Source organism: Hibiscus syriacus, unplaced genomic scaffold, assembly GCF_006381635.1.
Source record: "Hibiscus syriacus cultivar Baekdansim isolate YM2019G1 unplaced genomic scaffold, ASM638163v2 tig00110030_pilon, whole genome shotgun sequence".
Taxonomy (NCBI): Eukaryota; Viridiplantae; Streptophyta; class Magnoliopsida; order Malvales; family Malvaceae; genus Hibiscus; species Hibiscus syriacus.
Genome location: NW_024062572.1, coordinates 648,407 through 674,784, shown reverse-complemented (window position 1 = coordinate 674,784; position 26,378 = coordinate 648,407).

The window sequence follows — 26,378 nt, the reverse complement described above, 5'->3', positions numbered from 1 at the left end:
ATCCATCTTTCTTTTTCACGAACACCATCGGTGTACCCCAAGGTGAAATACTTGGTCTTATAAATCCTCGATCCAATATCTCTTGTAATTGAGACTTTAATTCTCTTAACTCTATTGGGGCCATTCCATAAGGAGCCATCAAAATAGGCGTTATACCTGGGAGTACATCAATCCCAAACTCCACCTCTATATCTGGAGGTAATCCAGGTAACTCATCTGGAAACACCTCTGGATACTCTTGTACTTGGAATACTTTCAAACTTAACTTCAGGAGTTCTGGTATCCAACACATTTTCTAAAATTGCTTGACATCCCCGTGACAACAATTTCTTGTAGTAAAAGTTGAAATCACATTGGATAAGGGATTTACCCTTTTTCCAAAAAATATTATCTATGAACCCATTGTATCCTTTAAAAACAATCTCTTCAAACGATAATATACCCAACTATAGTAGGAAGATAGCCAATCCATGCCTAAGATTACCCCGAATTCCTCAAAAGGCAATCCTAATAGGTTTGCAGGAAATTCTACTCATTATATCTTTATCGAACATTCGTTACAAATCTGACAAATTTTTGCACTATGGCCCAATGGATTGATTGCCACAATATCCATAGAAATAGGTTCTACAAAAATTCCCCTATCTCTTACCAGTTTTGTACTAATATACGAGTATATAGAATCGGGATCAATCAATACAAACACATGTTCATCAAAAAGATAAAAGGTACCTGCTATAATCTCAGGAGCATCTGTGTCATCATCAGTTTTGATGTGATAAACTCTTGCAGTAGTTCTGCCTTCACGATTAGATGCAGTCTCGGATGTACCAGGTTTACCCATTTTGCCACCTCTACCCTTCTGAGGTCCCGATATTGTCTGATATGGATTTAACTATGCACAATGCCTTTTATAATGACCCACTTGCCCATAGTTATAACATTTTCCTTCAGCAAACCAACAATGACCAGAATGTCTCCTTCCACAAAACTTACACTCTGCAGCCGAACGAAATCCCAAACTTTGATTACCCACCAAAGTTACCAGTGTCTGTTTGGACTTTCCTCCAGAAAATCCTTTTATGCCTGTGGATACTGAGGAATCATAACTTTTCTGTTGTTGGCCCTTGTTGAGTTTAGAAAATGGTGCAGAGTAAGAGTTTCCAAACCTTTTGTTTATCTGAGCCCTCTTCCGCCTCTATATCTTCAAGGTCAACTTTTTCCATAGCTTTAACATTGTTTACCGCTTCTTGAAAAGTAGTAAAATGATGAGAAACCATAATTCTCTTATACTGAGTATCTAATCCAGAAACAAATCTATCAATTTTAGATTTCTCAGTCGGAATAAACTCCGAAGCAAATCGACTCAGCTTGTGAAACTTACATTCATACTCATAAACTGTTATGTCGGATTGCTTTAAGTTTAGGAATTGTTGCATCATCTCATTAACAAATACATCCCCAATATACTTTTCCTTGAATTCCCTAAAAAATAATTCCCATGTGATCTGCTTAATGGAAACTCGTGCGACGACTGTATTCCACCACACACTAGCTTGCTCCATCAGTAGAGACACAACCCCTTCCAACTTTCCTTGATCATCACAAGGAATCCTGTTGAGCATATTCTTAACATCATTCAACCAGAAGTCAGCAGCCATCGGATTAGCATCCGAATCACCTAAAAATTTGGGTGCTCTCATATTTCTTAGTTCTTTCAGAACTGACACTGGGGTTTGATGATTAATAATGCTATCTAGGGCTTGTCAGAATAATCCCCGATCTTAAACAGGCATATCTTGTTGATTCAGATTAGATGACTCTACATTCGGCTGAGCATTGGGTGGATTTTGGTTCACCTCATTACTCCCACTTTATGCAGGAGTAACTTGCTCACCTGCCCTTCTCGATTCTTGATGATATGACATCTGAACACAGTCAAAATCATCGTACATTAGTAAAGAGTAACTTTACTCCTAATAAGCATCATCACAATATATATATACAACTATCAGTAACTTTTGACATCCTAGTGGCATGTATACACTTTTTAACTCAAAAAAAAACTCGGTTTAGTCCTAGAATCGGCTAAACCTGTAGCTCTGATACCAATAAATGTAACACCCATAACCCGTATAATTATACCTATACAGATTATAGATGTCACCTTAATTTTTAAAAGCCATTTCCACTTTAAAAGTGAATTACAAATTTTTTTCTTTAAAACGGTAAATGATATTATAAAATTATCATATCATATGAATTATGATTCTTTATAAAGAAATTAAAGGCAAAATATGTATTTATGAATAGTAATGTGAACAGTGTACCGATGCACTGCTACAGTAATATGAACGGTGTACCGATGCATAAAAACTTCTAATTTAAAATGTGCATCGATGCACTAGTTTAAATCCAATGAATAGCATGATCTTCACAAAATCCCCAAATTTAGAAGGAAAAATAAGAATTCAAGAAGTTGGCAAGACCAGAAGAGGTTTTCGAATAAGGCGTGGGCACGGCTTATTCATCCTGAGCTACTGTAGAAGAAGTCTTTAGTTAAGGCGTGGGCACGCCTTACCAGTCTGTGCAACCCTAAATTAATATTGATTTAAGCTATCCATTTTTAAATAGAGTAAAACAATTTAGTGTATCCATTACAACTATTTCCAAAATAGTCCACAAAACAACTAAAACATTTATAAATACATGCCACTAATAAAATCAACATTACATCATAGGATGTCTTACTGATATTGAAATATATTTATTGATGCTTGATGTCACTTTGACCTCTTTATTCCACTACTGAATTTTTACCTACATGTGAAAATCATCACATGCTAAGTATAAACTTAGTGAGGCAATTAACACAATAAACAGCGCAATACAATTCATGCATGAATTTCAATGTCAAAATCAAATGCCATAAAATCATGTTAATAGCCTATCCATTATTTTTCCATGATCAAAATAATATAATTGAATTTAAAATTTCTTACCAATATACTTGCCATTTATTCCATAAGCTCATAAGCTTATTTTCATGCTTACCATTTATTAACCAATAATCTATAAACCATAGACAATAACCCAATATATAACCCTGATGACCCTGAGTATTCGAGTAATATTTGCACTGTAGTGCTACATAAGGTCGTGCCCACCATATACATCGATGTGTATTACACATAAGGTCGTGTCCTCCATATACACTGAAATGTATTACATATAAGGTCGTGCCCACCATATACACTTACTGTCCTTACACACTATAGTGAAATATAAACCTGCAGCTGCTATACTCTCTGGCATGCCAACTATACCCTGTCCCTCAATGACTTACTTGGGCATATAGTCTATTTTATTTGATCCATCCATGGCAAAGTATATTATCAATATTTAACAATGGAAATTCATACCCAAAAACATTCATGGTAAAATATCACATTTTTCATGATCAATGCATTTTAATTTTATACCATGACATTTCAATGTCATGTCAAAGTTATAAAATGACATAATATCATGTTGATATAAACAAGGTCGACTTATCGCAAGTTTTCCTACTGATGTATACAACATCCATGTATAATGGCATGCATGTATTGCACTCACCTTGACACTTTATATCTTTCAAAATATATGCCTCATATTTTGCACAATAAACCCTTTTTATATTTAACTTGCTTCGATCACAAATCAATCACGATCTGAATAAATCATAAATTCATACGATATATATGTTAGTATTATACTAACATAAACACATTCCATAATATACTTGAAACTCATTTCGACCAAAATATTTAACACTTAATAATTCCTTTTAACATGAGCACCAACTTTTCCAATTTACAAAAAATGGTCCTTCACCATTTTATCACTTAGATTTTAATACCAAAAATTACAACATTAAAATTATTTTCCATTGAAATACTTTCACAAAAGAATAATTACATTTAAGTACCCCAACTATGCAAATGTTATACTTAAATCACTAATCTTTTCAAACTTCCAAAATAGTCATATTTCACATCTAAACACTCATTTCAATTCCCAAACAATTTCCAGCATAATACATCAATTATATAAGACTTACACAACAACCCATCAATTTCAAAAGTTGTTGAATTGATCCCTAACTTTTCAAAAATTACAAATAGTCCTAAAATTTTCTAAACCTTGTAGAATACTTCCTTCATCATTTCCAAACCATTTATAATTTTTCCATAATTTTCTCACTCAAACCATGGTCGAAACTTAAAGAACAAGTTCTAGAAAGATTAAACATATTCTAATCATCATACATGCTTGAATATGAATCTACTACCTTACAAACATCAAGATCCATCATCAATTTCATTATCCCTTTTATGAACACAAACTACAGAATTTGGGATCTTTGCACACCAACAAGATTATCATGCAGTATTAGTACCAAATGATAGCGTTTTTTGCATATAACAATTTTCTATTTACATCATACTCAAAATCCTAAGTAAATTGCTTAAAAATTGAGTTAAAACTTTCTCTCACCTTTGGAGAAAACCCACACAGCTTGGATAAAGAAGATGAGCAATTTGGATGAACTGTTGGGCGCATTTCATCTTTCTTTACATTATATTCCACTTAAATGAATAAAATATTCATTTAATTAGGATAAGACCACAATACCCTTAATGAATATTCTTATTCACCATAAAACCATGACAACTCATCCTTATCATCTTTCAAAGTCAAAGATTAATTATTTTGACTTTGATTTACGAAAATTCCCATGAATTTTCAAAAATTACGTTTTAGTCACTAAATTCCACTGTTTCAGTTAAATATGAAAAATTGCACAATTCCAAACCAAATTTCTCTGATCTAAAATATTAAAATAATATTTCCCACCATTTTATAACATCCTCAAAATTTTTGTAAAATTCTAATTCGATCTGAATTACCGATTTCTTACAGAACTGTAACCCTTTCTCATTTTTCTTTACTAAAATTTCGAAATCCAAAAATATGATTTCCATAAATCCCCACTCTCGAGAGTAAACTTTCTATTTATGGAATAAAATTCTTTTTAGAAACTTTATCACTTAATTCCCAAAAATTTCCATGTTTATACTTTGACCATCAAACTTTCAAAAGTTACATTTTGGTCACTAATTATAATTTGGGGAATTACAAGGAACATGTAGTGTTCCTAGAAAGTTTGTGTGTTTGATCTTGGAAAACACATTTTGGGTGGTGTTTTAGTGTTTTGGGAAGATTGAAATGGGGTTTTTAGGATGAACAAATATGAACAAAAGATGAATTCAGAATTTGAGGGAATTTTGGGTTTAAATTTCAGATAAGGGAGAACATTTTGGGGGAATAAAAATTTGAAGTGTTGAAAATGAAGCTTCCTCTAAATTTTTGGCTTTTATAGTGTGTAATTTTTGGGCTAATTGTTTCATTAAAACCCCCTATAATTAACGTGTTTTTACTTCTGGCCTTGACTTTTCCTTTATTTTATTTTAGTCACTATATACTTGTAATTCCCTAATTTTTAGTTGAATTCAATTTAATCATCAATTTCATTCCAACTGTTTTAATTGTTCGCTTAAATATGTTTACTTATTAATATTGAATGTTAATTCTTAAAATCTTTTAAAGTAGTCACGTTTAACCATAGAATAAAACCTTTAGATTTTTTTAAATTTTAATCACTAACATTAAAATCAAATCTTAGCTTTTTTTATTTAAAGCCTTAGACTTCAAGTTCTTTAGTTTTAGCTTTAATCATTAATTAGAGCCTTAGTTTAAGCTCTTTAATTAAAAATCAATTAAGTTTAGAATTATTTTTTAATATTAATTTATTTAATAATATTAATTAGAAATAAATAAATTAATAATTTGATTAAAATAGAATATCTATTTATTTTTAAATACTGAAAGGAATGGTCTTAAAATAACTAGACATTTCATTTTCAATATTTTTAAATAAATAAATATTTTACTAGTGGTCACCCTAAAATTAAATAGGTTCAGTAATTAAAACAAAAGGGTAGAGGTTTGTTCCTACGTTTAAATTGCTAAGGACACGTTGTTGTCAAAAGCTTGACCTTCGTTCTTTAAATTAAGGAATGTCCTTATTCTTTTAAATAATAATTTGACTAACTAGTCACCTTTAATTTTATTTTAATTCTATATTTTTAAGGATGACAATATTTCGTTATTTCGATTAAAACATAAGAAATAATCGTCTTAATTATGATTAGGGGGTTAGTTTCTTCTTTAATTGGAAATAGACAAATATTGTGTGTTTCTCTAAAATTCTCTAATTAGATTTTAAATATTCTTATTTTAGGGAATAAAAGGATCATCAATTAAAAAAATATTCAAATTTCTTAATTTTTAACATAGGGACAAATTTATAATCGAAGGTACCAATTTTTGGGTGTCGTGGAGGTGTTAATCATTCCCCAAGCGTAATTGATTCCCGAACCCATAATCTCTAAATCGTAGACCAAATCACGTATTTTTAATTTTTTTATTATTCAAAAACATGTATCTCGGGTTTTCAGCCTAACTAATCCCAAAGGTTGATGGTGACTCCAAACATTTTAAATCATTTCTAAAATTTCGATTCTTAATTCTAATTTCTAAATTTATTCTGAATACGCACTTCAAAAAAAGTCATCACGACAGCTTGGCATCTCCGTTGAGGAACAAACCCAGAATCTCTAATTTTCTTAGAGAGTCAGGCCTTAAAACAATTATACTTTGTCTCTGTATTATAAAATTAAGAAATTCAGTTTATTTCATTCTTGATCCTTTTAATTTCCCTGTAATTTCCCTTCCTCTTAGATTATTCCTTTTAAATTTTCTTTAAAATTCATATTTCCTCTAATTTTTAACCAGTTATACTAATGTGTGACTTGAGTGACTTTTTTAGATTTTATAATGTTTCCAAGACTGCTTGTTTTATCTGGTTCCTTTCTCTGCTCGTTTGATTAAAGGTTTGAGTATTTCTCCCTACACACAACACGCCCATATTTATGATATTCGCTTTATACTCGAGCTGTCCTTTTTAAGTGAGTGAAAACGATGTCTTTGTGAGGATTTATTCTTCGTACAGACCTAGCGAGTAACTTTCAAGATTCGAAGTACCTATGTCTTCGTAGAGATTTATTCCTCATGTCAGGCATAGGGAAATGCTTCCTCTCGAAATTTAACTTGATCCCTAAACTTGTAATGGGTGATGATCGAATGTCTGACTAGCTCAAGGGGGCATTAACAAGGATAATTTTGTACCTTATCCTTTTATAGTTGAAACCATCATTTATTTTACCTTAGATCTACCTGATTCGAAACTCTGCCGAAATTTCATCGTGTACCCGAATAAGTACACAAAGTAGAAATTAACTCTAAACCTTTATTTTTTTTATGTCAGTGCATATGAACTAGAAAATCATGTGGACTAGGTTTTATTGTATTATGAATTTAATTATTATTGTGACGATACTAATAGATGTTTTTCTTTGTTTTTCGTCATTCTCCTTTCATTTTCATTGCACTTATTGCATCATTCATAGGATGTGGTATTGGATCTCTATTCAGCTATGGAAGTACGGTCGTGGTTTGAGGCTCTGCAAAGAGAGAAATGAGACAGTTTAATGGCTATTTACGATTCCAGTTTAGCCGAGTATGCGTCGATTTCTTCGAAGAGAAATTATGTGTTTGACTTGCGTTAGATTTGGAGAAAGTGGGATCTCGAGATAAGGCAGAAATTCCAACAGTGTTTTGGTGATGTAGCTTACCTATTGGTCATTGAGGTAGATGAAGATTTATTGAGGGTTCTGATTCAGTTTTGGAATCTGGGCTACCATTTTTTTACTTGCAACCGAAAGGATTTGTTTCTCACCTTGGAAGAGTATACCACTTTGCTATGTATTGAAGGGGTCCAAGAGGACTGAATTTATTCCAGGTCGATCAAACATCATCCTTTCTGTATCAAATTGGTCTGATCACCAGAGTACATGAGGAATGGGTTACGTCTCATATTAGACAGAAGGGTGAAGGTGAAGGTGTTTCCTGGCTTAGCATTAAAGAGGTCATGATCAAGCATCGATGAGCGAGTTCGACTGAACCTGCTAGCCGTGGGGATTTATGGGTTGATAATATTTCCGAAGGCCATAAGAGTGGTGGAATTGTTTGATCAGTTATCGAGGAAAGTAAACCCAGCTTCCGTTATTTTAGCTGAGACTTTTTCGGTCCCTAAATATTTGTAGAAAAATAGGTGAAAGTCATTTTCTGGGATGTGTTCAGTCATTGTATGCTTGGATCTGCAATCACTTCAGGAAAACTAAGAAGGTGCCATACCACCGGTTTAGCACTCAATACTCACCTTTGAAGAAATTTCTAGAACAAAAGTGGCCTAAAGTTAACAAGGATACTTGGATGAGGGCATTCTGAAATCTCTAGGACTCAAACGTTGTTTGGCATGCTACATGGCAGATTCAGTCTGAGTTTCTTTTTAGAGTTGGTGATAGAGATTGGGTCATTTTACTTGGGCTCTAGGGATCCATTAGATGTGCACTATTATTGGCACTTAGACAATTTGGGGGTCGATAGTTTATTCCAACTACTTTTGGGCTTTTTACCTCTGTTTCACTTTCCAGGGAAATGACTACAAAAATAATCTTTGCGAGGTTGCCGAGGGTAGGAAGAAAACCTTTCACACCTTAGTAGAGCCGACTGATATTATGATGATGCCAGACTACGAGGAATGGAGACATGTCTGAGAAAATGAGAATGTTCCTCCCCTTGAACAAAGTGAGGTCGTCCCTATGGAAGAAACTATCCGGGTTGTTCCATCGAAAATTGAGATTGTTAGGGCTGAGTTTATGGCTGAGAAAGTTAGATGGGTTGCAAGGATGGAGTAGCTTGAGTACGAAATTTGTGGTGGGTCTTGATATAGAATTCAGCGCAACACAATTTGAAATGATGTAAAAAAGAAAAAGTCAGATCGAGTTAGATCATGATGATCACAGCAAGTGCTATCAGAGTTTGTAGAGAACAAACATGACAGTTGGATCCAACAAAACTTCAATACAATAGACCCAAGAGTTGAATGTCAAAAAGCGTTAGATCCAAGAGTTAGAGGCAGAGGTTCAGCGCCAGCGTAAGACAATTGAGGAGCTGGAAGAGAACAAAAAGATGCAGGATCATAAAATCCAATGAGGGTGAATACCAAATTCAAGGTTTGAACAGGGAATTACGAAAGATGAATGATCATGTTACCAAGTTGGAGGTCGAGAAAGCAAAAATGAGCAATGCATTGAAGAATTTCGAGGCTGAGGTAGGTTATCTACTTGTAGAGCTTGATGTCAGGGTATAGAGGATCGAGCACCTCGAGGTCGAGATAGAGAAATTATACCTCAAAAGGAAACACCAGGAGACTGAGCTTGAGATATAACAAGGGGTTACTTGTACTTTAGATCCAGAGGAGTCAAGACAAGACTAACTAGATTGCAAGTCTGAATCTGATGATAGAGGCCCGGGATAGGAGCGATGAGCAATTTATAAGGTACAATACGCAACTGGAGCAAGATTTGCTCTAAGAGTCGAGGCATCTCAGTGAGAGTCTTCAACAGAGAATTGTTTTATGTCGTCCAGTTCAGAGCCTCGAGGAAGAATTGCAACATTGTCATGAGCAAGTTTCTGACTTAGAGCATGCTGTTAGTGATGCCCACGACGAGCGAAAAAATGTAGTTGATGGCTACAAGGATCAAAATACTGCTAGGGAGTGTATCATCACCGAGGCGCTAATTTAAATGAACGAGGTCGGTCCGGTACTTGGTAGAGTTAGTAGCTTAGGCTAGGATAGTGGGGCATTACTTTGACCCAGTTTCAAAAAGCAGCAAGAGAGTACTATCCTTGGTAGCAGAGGTTGTAGAGTCGAGTAGAAAGACTAGGCCGTATTTGTAGAGAGAAACCATTGTGTATGAGACTTTGTTTTCATTTTGAAAGTTGTTCTATTATAGTTGGCTTTTCGAGATTGATACCTCTTGCATTCATGCATTTTGCATTTTTATCATTTTATTTTTAATATTCATTTCCATTCATTAATTTTTTATAAATTGAAGATTTTTTTGAGGATATTTTGTCTCCTAGTAAAAGCACTTCACATTCGTATAATACTCGAGGAAGAGCCAAAGAAAATATGGAAGACAAATTGAAAGATTTGGAAGAGGCCCAAAAGCGTCTGGAAAATTGGTTGGAGAATATCCAAAATGACCCGAGGGACCAAGTGCCCCAATCTCAAAGAGATGTGGTAAATCAAATTGCTGCATTTATCAGAGTAGACCCCAAGCAAAAAGGTCCTGTCAAATATTCTAACATGGTTGATCATGGTTCGTCAGCTCATGTAAAGGATCAACCCAAAAATGTGCTACCTGGAGGGGGAATCTGAATTAATACTGTTGGAGCATCTGTAATGCATCTTGTTCACCTCAATGGCAATGTTGAGTACCTCAACAATAAAACTCCTGATTTTAATTTAGTTAACGACGCTGAAAAGGCTAAGTCTGAATTAGCTAAGTAATACGAAGATCGCTATAAAAAACTCGAGGATAAGGTCAAAGCAATGAATTCCATTGATGAATATGGTGTGGATGCTAGAGAGCTTAGCCTGGTATTTGGTCTAATTCTCAAACACAAGTTGAAGACTTTACAATTTAAAAAGTACAACGAAACTAGTTGTCCATATGCTCACCTTACCTTGTACTATCGTAAGATGACCAGATTTTTAATAGATGAAAAATTGTTTATCCACTATTTTTAAGATAGTCTCATCGATTCTGCAGCCCGGTGGTATGCACAACTAAGTCGTACCAATATCATATCATGCAAAGACTTGTCTAGGATATTTCTGGAACAATACAGCACGTTACTAATATGGTACTCGATTGAGTAGCCTTGATGAATATGGAAAAGAAACCTAGTGAGAGTTTTCGACAATATGCCCAGAGACTGCATGATTTTGTTGCACAAGTTTAACTTCCACTTTTAGATAAAGAGACTACGATTCTTTTCCTTTATACTTTGAAAGGTCAGTTCCTGGATCGTATGTTAGGCATTGCTTCAAAGTGCTTTTCAAACATGGTGATCTCGGGTGAGTTGATAGAAATGGATATCAAGAGTGGAAAATCGATAGTGGTGAGAAGTGGGGGTTTAAAAAGAGAGATAACGAAGTAAACACCACAACTACTTACAACAAAGGTGTTGGGATTTTCGGAAGCTCGAATCGACAACCGGAACGGTTTGCAAAGAAAGGTCGGAATGGTTTTGTGTTTAGGGAGTAAGGAGATTGAAAGATAGAGAATTGCACAGTGATTTATAGTGGTTCGACTTTCTCAATCAAAGTCTACATCCATTACCTTAGCTCCTCACAAAGGATTTTCCAACAAATTCACTAATTTGTTCTTTCTTTTGAGGATAAAGAGTAACCTTACAAACTCCCTAGTTTTTCCGGGCTAAACTAGAACCTTTCCCTAGCTTTTACACGGGATTAGCTAGAACCTTTCCCCTTAACAAAAGGATAAGAAATGTAAACAAGAAAACCTCTCTAAGGTAGGTGTTTACAAGATTGAGCTCACAAGAACAAAATATATACAAGAGAAAGATGAAATAAGAATGAAAAACTCTTCTCTTGTGTTTGATTGCTTGGATAGTTGTTCTCTTACTTCTTCAAGTGTCCTTAGCTTGTATTTATAGCTTGGAATGTGTTTGAAGTCATATCTAGCCGTTGCGGATGTTTTGGAGCTGTTTGGGAATGATTTTTCTGCAAAAATAGGCTGCCCAGAATGGGGGGAATCGGTACCCCTTCATAGAGAATCGATACCCCATCATAATATTCAAATATTATGATCGTTGGGCTGATGAACAGTGAGGGAATCGGTACCCCCTTGGGGGGAATCGGTTCCCCTTTTACATACTGAAATTTTTATAGCTTGGAATGTGTTTGAAATTTACTGTTCAAATAGTAAATTATTATTCATAAAAACATTTTTTGTGCTCAATTTTAAATTAAAAGAACTTTGAATTATTTTTGTAAATTTTGAATAAATTCAATTAAGTCCAAATACATTTTGTAAATTCAATTCAAATCCAAATACGTTTTGTAAATTCAATTCAAGTCCAAAAACCATTTTGCCTTAAATTTTTATATCGAAACATAATTCAACAATCTCCCCCTTTTTGATATAACAAAACATTTGAAAAATTGTTTTTGGCAAAAACTCCCCCTTAATAAAATGTTTATTGAAAAAGATACTAGTTGATGAAAAACATATGAAAATGTTAAGCTCCCCCTTTTTCATTAAGAAATTGAATTTTTTAAACTAAACTTCTCCCCCTTTTTGTTATATCAAAAATAATTCGATCTTTGAAGTTTAAAATAACTTTGGAGAGTAAGTAGTAAATTTTACATTTAAAAATCATTTGAAAAATCAAAGCTCCCCCTCAATAAATGTATTCCAAACAAAATTAAGCTTTTAAGATCTTGACACTTAAACAAAATATTGAATTTCTAAAAAGATTAACAAACATGTTTGTAGCACATGAAATTCAATATATCCAAGTCTAAAATACTTTATGCAATACCAATTGTTGAAATTTAATATTAATACCAATTGCTAAAATTAAGTGCATTTGCATAAAGTTTTCCAAAAATGTTATGCAATTTTAAAAATTTGATATCAATTGCTAGAGAGATATCATTTTCATTTAGACCACATGCATAAACATTCAAATTTAGGCTAAAAATTAAAATTTATAAAATCAAAGTATTTTGAAATTTGATATCAATTGTTAGAGAGATATTATTAGCATTTAAAACCAATTTTGACCAAAATTCATTATGATGAACTAAAAATTCTCAAAAATAAATGTTCATCATAATCATCGTTTCAACATACATGAGATTAAAACAATGATGCATAATAATTTAAAACCAAAACTCATGCATGCTTAAAATCAAATGAGCAACCAAATAACCTAAATTAAAAGCATTAAGCTTAGAGGTTACCCATTCCTTTTTCATGTGTGGCTAGAGCATCTTGAATATCATCACTCTCATCACCATTGCTCCCACACACCTACAAGAGATATTTAAGTAGATTTTGGTATCCAAATTGCTTTGGATCCTTGGACGTTAGTTTCAATGCCCCTTGTTCCTTTCGGAACCCATACTTGCCTAATTTTAAAACGTTTTCCTTTCTTCAAAGGACAAGTATGTTCCAAATGACCATGATAATGACAATGTGAGCATATTGTCATTATTGAACTAAATGAATTATTTAAAATGATTTCTTTTTCTTTTGTTAAGCATTCAAGCTTAACTTTTAAATCAAATTTTTTTTTTCAAAACTATCAATTTTTATTTTTGAAAGCTCTAAATCTTTTTTCAAAATTTCATTTTGGCTTTCAAAATCTATTTTTGTTTTCAAAAGAAAATCGTTTTCAATTTTAAATTTTGAAATCATTTTCTTATATTTGGAGTTCATGGTCTCAAACTCCGAATATAACCTATTAAAAGCATCTTGTAACTCATCAAATGTATATGAATTAAATTCATTTGAGTTGGAAGATACCTCGGGCTCTTCATAAGCCATTAGAGACACCACCTTTGTTAGTTCTTCTTTCTTGTTTCCATGGATTTCCTCGAGCTTATTCCAAAGCTCCTTGGCACTTGAACATGAAGAAACCCCTTCATAGATTTCAGGACCAAATGCACAAAACAACATGTGCATGGCCTTGGCATTATGTTGAGCTTTATTCCATCCTTTGTCACTTCGCTTCTTCTCATTCTTCTTTGGAGAAGAGTAGCCATTCTCGATTATCTCCCATACATCAAGATCATTGGATTGGATGAATACCTTCATTAATTTCTTCCAATGATGATAGTTGACTCCATTGAAGTATGGAGGTTTGTCGGTTAGTAGGGAGTCTTCCATGTGGAACGAGCCGGAGGTGGAAGCCATCTTCTCGGTTATGTAGGGAATTGATAGAGCTTCTTCTAGGATCGTCTCAAGGTGGTTAAACCTTCTTAACGAGTTAGGCTCTGATGCCAATTGTTGGGATTTTCGGAAGCTCGAATCGACAACCGGAACGGTTTGCAAAGAGAGGTCGGAACGGTTTTGTGTTTAGGGAGTAAGGAGATTGAAAGATAGAGAATTGCACAGCGATTTATAGTGGTTCGACTTTCTCAATCAAAGTCTACATCCACTACCTTAGGTCCTCACCAAGGATTTTCCAACAAATTCACTAATTTGTTCTTTCTTTTGAGGATAAAGAGTAACCTTACAAACTCCCTAGTTTTTCCGGGCTAAACTAGAACCTTTCCCTAGCTTTTACACGGGATTAGCTAGAACCTTTCCCCTTAACAAAAGGATAAGAAATGTAAACAAGAAAACCTCTCTAAGGTAGGTGTTTACAAGATTGAGCTCACAAGAACAAAATATATACAAGAGAAAGATGAAATAAGAATGAAAAACTCTTCTCTTGTGTTTGATTGCTTGGATAGTTGTTCTTTTACTTCTTCAAGTGTCCTTAGCTTGTATTTATAGCTTGGAATGTGTTTGAAGTCATATCTAGCCGTTACGGATGTTTTGGAGACATTTGGGAATGATTTTTCTTCAAAAATTGGCTGCCCAGAATGGGGGGAATCGGTACCCCTTCATAGGGAATCGATACCCCTTCATAATATTCAAATATTATGATCGTTGGGCTGATGAACAGTGAGGGAATCAGTACCCCCTTGGGGGGAATCGGTTCCCCTTTTACATACTGAAATTTTTATAGCTTGGAATGTGTTTGAAATTTACTGTTCAAATAGTAAATTATTATTCATAAAAACATTTTTGTGCTCAATTTTAAATTAAAAGAACTTTGAATTATTTTTGTAAATTTTGAATAAATTCAATTAAGTCCAAATACATTTTGTAAATTCAATTCAAGTCCAAATACGTTTTGTAAATTCAATTCAAGTCCAAAAACCATTTTGCCTTAAATTTTTATATCGAAACATAATTCAATAAAAGGCTATTCGAAGAATGTAACGATTAATCAACCAAGGTCTGATGGGATGGAGTTTAATATTAATAGGGGCGAGTGTTGTGGAAAGAGAAAGGAGGCCACAAAATCGACTTTTACACCAATTCTGGTATCTTACATTTAATTGTATGCATCATTATTTAAAGAAAATATGGTTCGTCTACACCACCTCAAACTGCTCCAACCACTTTATCCAAGATGGTATGATGTAAACACAAAGTGTGAGTATCATGTTGATATTGTGGGGCATTCGATTGAAAATTGTGTTGCTTTCAAAAAGATGGTGCAAAATCTGATTGATTTTAGGATGTTAGAATTCAACTCCCCTAACGTTGCGAAGAATCTATTGCCAAATCATGGTGGGTAAGGGGTTAATGCCATAAAAAATGAATGCAGTAAAATAAGAAAGAAATACGTGTATGAGATCAGGTCACCACTCAACTGGGTGTTTGAATAGCTTGTGGGTGTGGTCTGATTAAGCAAAGTTCATTTTCTAGTCAGGTTGAAAGCGGGTTGTTTTATAATTTCCATAAAGAATAGGGGCATGTGATTTAACATTGTCATGAGTTCAGGGTTTTGATACAATCGATGATGGATAACAAAGAAATTGTGTTCTTTGAGAATGTTGATAAAAAAAGAAGTCGACGTGTGCACGTCAGAGTATACCAAACCCACATATGGAGTTAGAAAGCCAATTGTTATAATTGTGAAGCCTAAGGTGACACATCCAATACCTATCACTCCAAAAATAGTCATTTACTCTATCTTCATTCCCATTCAAAGACATAAGCAAGGTTCTGTTGAGCTATACTACTAATATCTCCATATCAGAGGGGGTAAAATTAGTAGAATGACCAAAAGTGTTGCAAGAAGTAAAAAATAGATGTTGAAGGGAAATCGAAGGAACCCGTTGAAGTAATAAGTGAAGTTGGGCACTTTACAAGGAGTGGCAGATGTTATTCTCCTTCTAAAAGTTCGAATGAAGCCAAGAAGGTGAAAGGCAATGCGAAAGCACCGACACCTCAAAAGGTATTTAGGATGAGCTTTCGCCAAGAATTAATGAGCCTATTACTAAAGCTTAGGCCCAGAGTTCTTGAAATTTCTGAAACACAATGAATATAGCGTGGTGGAGCAGTTGCACATGCAATAAGCACGAATCTCGGTGTTATACTTGTTAATGAACTCTGGGGTACACTGAAACTCTCTCTTAAAGGTGTTGAATCAAATTTTCATGCCAGAAGACATATCTGTGAATAAGTTAGATCGGATAGTGAGGTATATTATTGCAGACAATTATATTACCTTAACTGACGATGAGATTCTAGAGGGAGTTAGGGGGTTTGTAAAGGCTTTAAATATCACCACCCATTGTAATGGTCATGTGTTGCCTGGAGTTTATATTTACAATGGGTCTGCACTTAATGTGACATCAATGGTTACTCTCTAGATATTATAGGTAGATGGATCCTATATAAAGGTATATCAAAATATCGTCAGATCTTTCGACGATACTCAGAGGGGTGTCATAGGAAATATTGACGTTCCGTTATTGATAGGCCCAATTGTATACAATATTGAGTTTGTGGTGATGGACATCAATCTGACTTATAGTTGTTTGTAGGGAGACCATGGATTTATTCTGCAGGAGTAGTGCCTTCATATCTGTACCAAAAATTGAAGTTTGTCATTACATTGATCTAAATAGGAGGTTATTACCTCCATAACTGTCGATGCTCCTTACATTGATCTAGATGAAAATTCTTTGGAGTTTTCCTTTCCTGCTCTGAAGTTTGTAAATGCTACTTTCATCAGTGAGTGAAGCAAAATTCCACAACCTCAGTTGGCTAATTGCTCGAAAACGACTGTGCATGAGACCTTAAGAATGTGAGCAAAGATTGAAAAGGGTTTTGAAAGATGTCTGCAAGAAACTATGCATTCAAAATATATTGTTATGAAGAGAGATTGCTTCAGAGTTAGGTTTCAATCCCAACAATAAGCAACACCAGAAGGAAATGAAAAGAATAATGAAGGTGAGATAGACTCATTTAAGAGGTGAGGATATCATTGGGAACGTATGTCTCTCCCAGATATAAAGTATATTTTTAGATCTTAAGGAATGTATGACACCGAGCAACAGTTAGGAAGTGTAATCAGAGAAGTCGAGCTGATACAAGATGAAGAATTATTTGATGAAGCCATGGAGGGTTTAAGCATCATAATGGAATGAGAATGCAACAAGCCGGGGAAATATTTAGCTGGTATATGCCCATGTTTCCCAGGAGAAAAGCTCAACAATTGGACTGCAGATGATCTTCATGTAGTTTCTAGGCTTAACTAGAGTAACACTCGGAACCAACCCTTATGCTTATGCCCGCGAGCATTAAGGGATCTTTCGTAATGGGCAACCATGTTGATATTACTCATTTTGTTTCTAATAAAAATATGCTTTTATTTATTTCTCAAGTGGCAATCACTTTTATTACATTTTACATTTCTTTATCTTTGTATTTCTTTCATATATTTTACTTTTCTCTCTCCAAAGTATATATTCATTCCATATTTTCTTTGCAGGTGTCCCAATATTAATAGCATGAACGTTTCTCTTATTAATCATGAGATTAATCTTGAATGGCTTTTGTGTTTAGAAGATATTAATGAGTGTTAAAATAAGGTGGAATGTGATGTTCCGAATTAATTATTGAGACTGGTGGAAAAAAAGATAAGAAAAATTTGCCTCATAAAGAAAAAGTCGAGATTGTGAATTTGGGATCTGATGAAAAGAAAAGAGAAGTGAAGATTGGCACAACTTTATCGTCAGAAGCAAGATAGATTTCGAAAAATTTGCAGTAAGAATTTAAGGATCTTTTTGCTTGGTCCTATCAAGATATGCAATGATTAAATACATATATGGTAGTGCACAAACTCCCGATAAGGCCTTAGTGTAAGACAGTGCAATAAAAGCTCATGAGAATAAGGCCATGGATGTTATTGAAAATTAAAAAAAGAAAGAAAACAAATCGATACAGGTTTTATTCAAGTGGCAAATATCCTGAATGGGTGGCTAATATAGTCTTTGTGCCAAATAAAGATGGAAAAGTGAGTGTGTGTGTAGACTATAGAGACCTAAATAAAGAAAGCCTGAAGGACAATTTTCCTATGCCTCATATTGATACGTTAGTGGATAATACCACATGACATTCATGGTTCTTTTTCATGGATGGTTTCTCAGGATACAATCAAATAAAGATAAATCTAGAAGATATGGAGAAAAAATGTTAGTGATCATACGGGACACGTTTTGCTATAAGGTGATGCCATTCGGGTAGAAAAAATGCAGGAGCAACATATCAAAGGGCTATGGTGACCCTTTTTCTGATATGACGCACAAATATATTAAAGTGTATATGGATGATATGATCGCTAAATCCCAGACTAAGGAAGAGTATATTGAAAATTTGAGAAAGTTATTCCAAAGATTGAGGAAATACCCGTTGAAACTCAACCTGACAAAGTGCACTTTTGGAGTAACATTAGGGAAAATTCTATGCTTCGTGGTCAGTCGAAGGGGAATTAAAATTGATCTATAAAAAGTAACAGCAATTTAGAATCTTCTACCTCCTCTTATGTAAAAGGAAGTTCGAGGGTTCTTGGGAAGATTGAATTACATTTTTAGATTCATCTATCAGTTGACTGATAAGTGTGATCCAATGTTTAAACTACTCTGAGAGAATAACCCTGAATATAGAATGATGAATTTCAATAGGCTCTGGAGCTAGTCAAGAAGTATTGTTGAACGCTCCTATCTTGGTAGTGTCAGTTCCTGGCAGAGTATTAATTCTTTACTTAATAATATTTGAGAATTGAATAGGTTGTGTGCTGGGGAACTTGATGATTCCGGAAAGAAAGAAAGAGAGATCTACTATTTTAGCAAAAAAATCACTAATTGTGAGTCAAGATATTCACCAATTCAAAAGTTATGTTGTTCTTTGGTTTGGACGATCCGAAGACTCTGACAGTATATGTTGTATTATACTACATGGTTAATTTCCAAGCTTGATCCAATGAAGTTTCTGATGGAATCTCTATCCTTGACTGGGAGAATGGCTCGGTGGAAAATGTAATTGTCAAAGTTCGACATTGTGTATATGAGCTAAAAGGTGATAAAAGGAAGTGCCATAGAGATTTCTTCGTAAATCATGTCTCAGACGATTATAAGTCCTTAAATTTTAATTTTCCAAATGAAGATTTGATGTGCATCACGGTTGAAGAAAAATAGTGAAGAGCACAAATCTTAGAAGCTCTATTTTGACGGAGCATTCAATGCCTTGGGATGAGGAATTGGTGTAGTGTTAATTTCTCCGGAAAATGTATATTATTCGTTCACTAGTAGACTGGAATTCTTTTGCACAAATAATATGGCTGAGTATGAAGCTTGTGTTATGGGTTTGAGAGCAGCCTTGGTAGGGGAAATAAAAGTGCTCAAGGAATATGGAGATTTCTCAGTGGTGGTTTATCTCGTGAATGGGAGACAAAGGATCCGAAATTAGTTGAATAACAAAACTTGATCCTTGAATTAATCAAAGAGTTTGAAGAGATCACATTCACTTATCTCCCTAGAGAAGAGAATCATATGGCGGATGATTTGGTCACTTTGGCTACAATGTTTCAGGCAAGTAAAAGGGAGAATATGATGTTAATCTTGATGCTAGTGTATAAGATCCCGACATATTGTTACAGCCTGGAAGAGGAGACAGATGGTCGTCCATGGTACCATGATATTTTGTAGTATATCAAGTATCAGACCTACCCTCAGGGAGCATCTAAAATAGAAAAAAGAACGATTATAAGGAATGTTGTAGGATATATTCTCGACTGTGAATTTTTTTACAGAAGAGGAAGAGATCAGGTTTTACCGAGATGTGTCGATGCTAGCGAAGCAAAAGCTATTATTGAAGAAATGCATGGTGGGATAAGTGGAACACATACAAATGGTCTTTCTATGGCCAGGTAAATCATGAGATATGGATATTATTGGTCCACTATGTAAACATATTGCATAGAATATGCCAAAAGATGTCATAAGTGTCATATCTACGCTGATAAGATTCATGCACCTCTTTTACCGTTGAACATAATGACTGCACCATGGCCATTCTCGATGTGGGGCATGGATGTCATTGGGGAAATTTCTCCAAAGGCTTCGAATGGTCATCGTTTCATTGTGGTGGCTATCGATTATTTCACTAAATGGGTAGAGGTTGCTTCCTACGCTAATATTTTGAGATTAATAGTGTGCACGTTTATCAAGATAGAGATAAATTACCGGAGTGGGTTTCCAAAGAAAATTATTACAGACAATGCCACTAATCTGAATAATGAGATGATGGCAGAGTTATGTGCACAGTTCAAAATAATGCACCATAATTCAGTTATATACCGTCCGATGATGAATGGGGCGGTAAAGGTAGAAAACAAGAATATAAAGAAGATCATCTCGAAAACTAATGATACTTATAAAGATTGACATGAGAAGTTACCCTTCGCTTTGTTCGCATATCGTACTACAGTGCATACTTCGACCGGGGCAACGCCATTTTCTTTGGTTTATGGAATGGAAGCAATATTGCCTATTGAAGATGGAATTTCATCACCTTTGATCTTGAAAGTAGTGGAGTTAGAGGAATCTGAGTGGGCTCAGGCTCGATATGATCAGTTTCATCTTATTGAGGAGAAGAGATTAAAAACTATCTGTCATAGGCAGATATACCAGAAGCGTATGATGCGAGCACATAACAAGAAAGTTCGTCTAAGAGAATTCTGAGATGGTGATCTGGTGCTTAAAAAGATCTTGCTAATTCATAGAGACTTCCGTGGGAAGTGGATGCCTAATTAGGAAGGGTCATATGTCGTTAAAAAGCCCTTTTTAGGATGAGCATTGATTTTGGTAGAAATGGATGGAAAAGTGATGATAAATCAAATAAACTCGGATTTTTTCAAGAAATATTATGCTTGGAGAAGAAAAGAAGAAAAGAAAGGGAAAAATAAAAAGAGTAAAGGAAAGGAAAAAAAGGGGAAAACAAAAACAAAAACAAAAGAAAAAAGGAAAAGAAAATAGAAAGGGGGTTCAAGATGAAAATCCACAAAGGGCATCTTGAAACCAAAGGAAGGATTTGAGTTAAAAACCCGAAAGGGCAGCTCAAATTCATGTTGATATTAGACATCTTGCAATTTATACCCTCTCGAGAGTAGGATATTTTGGGAGAAGCTTCATGTCTGCATGCATTTTGACAACGTTTGAAGTCTTCTAAGCACATGCTTACATCAGTGCTCCAGAGTTGATTAGTGCAGAAACCTTCCTACTAGTAATGGATGGAAGCATTTGTACTTTGTTTCTTGATTTTATTTCCTTTATAAGATTGCCATAACTTTTTAAAATTCTGAATTTTCATCAATGAATTGCATTTCTTTTAATTCAAGTTTTTGTTCCTAGCATTTCTTTCATTTTTAAGCATCTTTCGAGTAAATCAACATGGTGAATATAAAACATAAGATTTCTTGGTATTAGTTTGAGCTAATATTTTGAGTATAGGGAATCCAAAGTAGTTCGAGATCTCGACACTCAGGTTTAGTAATGAAGAGTGTACATTGAGTTTATTAAATGAAGAGCTTTGAGAGCCTAAAATTTGGAATGAAGAAATCAAGTTTGACATTTTAGTTCTCGTTGTAGCAGATTTTTATCAAGTTTATGCTATATGGGGTTTATAAGAAATATCACAGTTTAAAAAGAAAGAAAGAGAAGAAGTAAAAAGAAAAACAAAAAGAAAGAAAAAATACGAAAAAACCAAAGTGAAAACTTGAAAGGGCGCTTTAGAATGAATGTGAGGAAGAAACTCGAAGGGAAATCATAGAAAGGGTTTGATTTCAAATGTGAGATAAAACCATGAGTTGGAACTCTGCAAGGATCATGAAGATGAAAATTAAGCAAAGAAAAAATAGAAGGGGCCCATGAGTCAGTGCAAATTGTGGTCAAAATATAATTTACATCATGCATTAATATTTAGGCATATAAATAGCAACATGCATATTCATTCATTCATTCCAAACATTTTGACATTTTAACAGGAAAAGTAAGATTTAGAAGGAGACAATCCCTAGCAGAAACTGGAGTTCAATGAAGAACTCAACACATGTGCATCTCTACATTTGAAAGAAGTTTGTTGGAAGTTGAAGAAGTTCATAAAGGAGAACTTGTCGATTCTTACGTCCATTTCGGTGCTTGATTTCATCACAGACCGAGATGGATCAGTGCCAATCTTTTACTCAATCCATCGCGTAAGGAGTTGGATCATCATAACATTATTTTGTCCGATTCTATCATATAAGGAGGTATATCAACACTGACATTTTGTTTGATTCTTCACAGAAGGATGTAGGATCAACAGTGTCATACCGTTCAGTTCTTCGTAGAATGAATAGGGTGTAATCTTATTTTGCTTGATTTTATCACAGAATGAGGTAGTTCAACGTTGGCAATTGTTTTGATTCTTCACAGAATGAGTTGGATCAACATTTGTCATGTTACTCGATCCTTCACAAAAGAAGTTAGATCAGTGACAACCTTTTTATTTGATCCTTAACATAATGAGTTCGATCAGTGAAAATTTGGGGCTCGTTTCCATCACAGAAGGAGTTAGAACATCATCATCATTTTGTTCACCATCACAGAAGGAGATGGGCCAGCTTCATCACTTTACTTGATTATTCATAGAATGAGTTGGATCAATATTGTATTTTGCTAGATTTTATCACAAAATGAGGTGAATCAGTATTTCTGCATGAAGAATGAGTATATATAGGAAAACTCATTCAACCTAGACTGAGTCATTGTGGTAGAATGGAGGGTTCATATAGGAAATCTCGTATATTCTATCCAAGATATTTTAAAAATGAGGAGTTCATATAGGAGAGGTTGCTCAGACGCCAGAGTTGACTTTTTATCAGAGAGTAAAAGGTTCATAGTCAGAGGGATTTGGATCTCATGATTGGTAGTTAGCCGGATAAAATTGGTGCTTCCTGTCTTTGCTTCATTCCCGTTCCACATCAACAGGCAAAGACGAGTAGCTGTCATCATCCATTTTATCCGGGTTATGACACGTGGCGTTTTCATATTATAAATATAGTAATATAATAAATGGGTGGACATGTTTATAATATATAGATGTATATAGTATATAGTTTAGATAATCACATATCATATAGAATACAATTTTTTCTAAGTGATTGCATAGTAAATAATAATTAGCATGTTATATAGTTACATATTCAATAATAGTTGCATTGCATATCATATAGTTTCGTATTAATAATTGCATATTATAAATAGTATTACATATTATATTAGATATTAAATAATTAGTATATTACATAGTTTATATTATATAGTTAGTATATACTATATAGTTTGCATGTTAGAATAAATAGTCCATATTAGAATAAATAGTCCATATTAGTACAACCCATTTTAAATAGATAAAAACCCAAATAAAAGTGTCAACTTGATTAGATAGGTCCATTACATAGTTTTTTAAGGCCCAAATAAGTAGCTCACATTGTTACAAATATATGCATAAATAATAAATAAAATAAAAAATAAAAAAAACATAATTAACATATTTAGATGCCGATTTTGGTGCATTTTGGGGGGATTATTCCTTTGAAAAGTAAAAGATAAAGCATTTATGTTGGTTCAACTTTTTAGGTGATGACATCAACAATCCTTGTGAAAAAATATAAACTAATCTCCACCCTTGCTTAGCTTTCATCAAAGGGTCACTATTGCTTCAATCCATGTGAAAGAAATGTTAGCCTTTAGATGAGAAGCTAGATCCAATGGCTCTCATTAAGCCACATCATGTATCCAAGCGAAGAAGTAAGAATCAATCTCAACCATTAGATCAAGATTGGATCCAATGGCTAAGATTTCATCATCCAAAGGAAGTGTACTCCCACTGACGTGTCCCTACCAACCGGAGAGCTCATCGGCACGTCGTCAGCGCATCAGTTACACTCGCCAGTTTGATCGACTTCCTCATCATGTCACTATCGCACCGTTTCAGCACCACCGTCACCATCGGTCATGTTTTGTGCATGCAAAAAATAAGCAAAAAAGAAAAAAATTAGAGCTCAAGATCATTCTCGAATCCAAGCTCGTTCTAACCGTTATTGAGCAGGAACGGTTAGATTAAGAGTTGAATTTCATCAATATAAAAGGAGCTTCAATCATTAGCATGAAGGAAACAACCAAAATACATCATCATCAAGAGAAATCGAGGCATTAATTCAACAATTTTGAAGTATAGTTAGGAGAAAGGAAGTTTATCACCTTTGAAGTTTCGCTGTCGCCGCTCGCTATTGATTCTGGTTTCGAGGAGAGCTTAGCTTGGTTTCTTTTTTATATATTTTTCTTGGTTCAATGAAGCTTACTGGGGGTGGGGAGTGGTAGTAGGTGTTCGGCGGTGATTGTCGGAGCTAGGGGGTTCATATTTAGGTTGCTAGTTTAGGTTTTGATCCAAGACTAACATGTTTTGGTTGTTTGGTGGTGTTAGTGGAAGATTAAAGTTGGATTTTGGAAGAGGAACATGTAGTGTTCTTGGAAAGTTTGGGTTTTGACCTTGAAAAACACATTTTGGGTGGTGTTTTAGTCTTTGGGAAGATTGAAATGGGTTTTTTTCAGGATGAACAAAGATGAATTCATAATTTGGGGGGATTTTGGGGTTAAATTTCGGCTAAGGGAGAACATTTGGGGGGGGGGAGAATTTGAAGTGTTGAAAATGAAGCTTCCTCTAATTTTTTGGCTTTTATAATGTGTAATTTTTGGGCTAATTGTTTCTTTAAAACGCCCTATAATTAGCATGTTTTTGCTTCTGGCCTTGACTTTTCCTTTATTTTATTTTAGTCACCAGATGCTTTTAATTGATTCCTTGAATTTTATTTGAATTCAACTTAGTCATCAATTTCATTCCAATTGTTTTAATTGTTCACTTAAATATGTTTAATTATTAAAATTGAATGTTCATTCTTAAAATATTTTAAAGTAGTCACGTTTAACCATAGCATAAAATGTTTATATTTTTATTTTTTAAAATTCTAATCACTAACATTAAAATCAAATCATAGTTTTTTTTTTAATTTAAAGCCTTAGACTTTAAGTTCTTTAGTTTTAGCTTTAATCATTAATTAGAGCCTTAGTTTAAGTTCTTTAATTAAAAATCAATTAAGTTTAGAATTATCCTTTTAGGATTAGTTTCTTTAACAATATTAATTAGAAATGTAACCCCCAGACCGATGCGGGTAACCCGATCCGATCTGGAGTGTCATATTAGGGCCACTGTAAAAAAGGCGGAAAATTTAAAACTTTTATTAAAATATGTAACTTATAAAATCATTTATCAGTATGCAGAAATAAAATAGATTTTCATACTCATATATAAAACAAAATACAATTACATACCCCCTAATCGTATGTATCGTAATCTGCAAACAGCACAGGAAGAACTCCCTTACTGATGACGATAGATGCTGTATCGTAATTGCAAACAGCACAGGAAGAACTCCCTTACTGATGACGATAGATGCATTGGTACAATTCTTTTAACCTGAAAAGGTGAGGAATAGAGTGAGCTTCGAAAAACTCACTAATACAGAACTACCAGATGATGCTGAAGAACGTGCAGATACAGATAAACATATATTTCCTTATTGGTTCAGATATCTACAGATTTCTTTGGCTGAGCTGAGGTCCCATTGATATTTCAGGTATTAACAGATAGTATTTAGTTCTGATGGAAAATATTTGGGATGTTTAGGTTCAGGAGATCAGAATAGGTTTTCTAGTGTGTTCCCAAAAATTATGTAATTTTTCAGATCTTTTAAAACATATATATATACCCCCATCTGTCAAGTTCAAAATGTGTAGGTTCCCCAGAACCATACACCCACCGATAAGTCCAGTATGGCTCTGAGCACATAGCCGAGGAGCTGGTAAGTAAGGTCCTGAGCACACAGCCGAGGAGCCTCCAAGTATACTTCCTCCAACATTACCCCCCAAAAAAAATATGTTTCATCCGTAAACGGATATACCAAAAATCAAAACATAATCCAGGTCAAGTATCCGATCAGAAACCATGTCAGGTATTATAATAAAAATCAAATCAGAAATCAGGTAAAATATCCAGGTGATTAGGGAACACACCAGAGTTTACAGAAATTATTCAGAGGTACTG